Source organism: Triticum aestivum, unplaced genomic scaffold, assembly GCF_018294505.1.
Source record: "Triticum aestivum cultivar Chinese Spring unplaced genomic scaffold, IWGSC CS RefSeq v2.1 scaffold122451, whole genome shotgun sequence".
NCBI classification, from domain to species: domain Eukaryota; kingdom Viridiplantae; phylum Streptophyta; class Magnoliopsida; order Poales; family Poaceae; genus Triticum; species Triticum aestivum.
Genome location: NW_025264541.1, coordinates 1 through 1,559, shown reverse-complemented (window position 1 = coordinate 1,559; position 1,559 = coordinate 1). Strand labels below are relative to the sequence as shown.

The window sequence follows — 1,559 nt, the reverse complement described above, 5'->3', positions numbered from 1 at the left end:
ACGCGCGAGCAATGAGCATCGAGCTTAAACATATCGCAAACGTCAAACAACTCTCGCCCAAGCACGCTTAACTTCGGAGTTCTGATGGGATCCGGTGCTTTAGTGCTGGTATGATCGCATCCGACATGTTTCCCCGTCTTCGTCCCTTATGCTTGCCACTCCCAGGTCCGCTCCAAAGACGATTCTACATTCTCACTACCATTACAACCGTTCCCTAACAATGGATAATGTCCTATACTACTTACTCTCCCGCTCAATCACGGAGACGAGTTTTCCACGGTTTCCACCCCTCCCTCCATACCGCAGCAACACGAGTTTTTTCCACCCCTTTCAGAACGCGCTCTTCGCGCCACAAAGCCGCCCCAAGACGCGCGAGCAATGAGCATCGAGCTTAAACATATCGCAAACGTCAAACATAATATAACGGGATTAATATATATCGCGCACGTGCGACATGTTTGTCACAAGGCGCAAAAAATAATTATAAAAGGAATGCAACACGAGGACTTCCCAGGAGGTCACCCATCCTAGTACTACTGTCGCCCAAGCACGCTTAACTTCGGAGTTCTGATGGGATCCGGTGCTTTAGTGCTAGTATGATCACATCCGACATGTTTCCCCGTCTTCGTCCCTTATGCTTGCCACTCCCAGGTCCGCTCCAAAGACGATTCTACATTCTCACTACCATTACAACCGTTCCCTAACAATGGATAATGTCCTATACTACTTACTCTCCCGCTCAATCACGGAGACGAGTTTTCCACGGTTTCCACCCCTCCCTCCATACCGCAGCAACACGAGTTTTTTCCACCCCTTTCAGAACGCGCTCTTCGCGCCACAAAGCCGCCCCAAGACGCGCGAGCAATGAGCATCGAGCTTAAACATATCGCAAACGTCAAACATAATATAACGGGATTAATATATATCGCGCACGTGCGACATGTTTGTCACAAGGCGCAAAAAATAATTATAAAAGGAATGCAACACGAGGACTTCCCAGGAGGTCACCCATCCTAGTACTACTCTCGCCCAAGCACGCTTAACTTCGGAGTTCTGATGGGACCCGGTGCTTTAGTGCTGGTATGATCGCATCCGACATGTTTCCCCGTCTTCGTCCCTTATGCTTGCCACTCCCAGGTCCGCTCCAAAGACGATTCTACATTCTCACTACCATTACAACAGTTCCCTAACAATGGATAATGTCCTATACTACTTACTCTCCCGCTCAATCACGGAGACGAGTTTTCCACGGTTTCCACCCCTCCCTCCATACCGCAGCAACACGAGTTTTTTCCACCCCTTTCAGAACGCGCTCTTCGCGCCACAAAGCCGCCCCAAGACGCGCGAGCAATGAGCATCGAGCTTAAACATATCGCAAACGTCAAACATAATATAACGGGATTAATATATATCGCGCACGTGCGACATGTTTGTCACAAGGCGCAAAAAATAATTATAAAAGGAATGCAACACGAGGACTTCCCAGGAGGTCACCCATCCTAGTACTACTCTCGCCCAACGTCAAACATATCGCAAACGTCAAACATAATATAACGGGA

At 48.7% G+C, this 1,559-nt stretch overlaps 2 non-coding genes across 2 annotated transcripts; both read right to left on the bottom strand.

Annotated features, from left to right (window-relative positions):
- Positions 1-489: 489 nt before the first annotated feature.
- Positions 490-608, bottom strand: LOC123177911 (5S ribosomal RNA). The gene has a single exon (XR_006489202.1). It is a non-coding gene; the product is annotated as a 5S ribosomal RNA (ribosomal RNA).
- A 367-nt stretch (positions 609-975) lies between these two features.
- LOC123177910 (5S ribosomal RNA) lies at positions 976-1,094 on the bottom strand. The gene has a single exon (XR_006489201.1). It is a non-coding gene; the product is annotated as a 5S ribosomal RNA (ribosomal RNA).
- Positions 1,095-1,559: the final 465 nt, after the last annotated feature.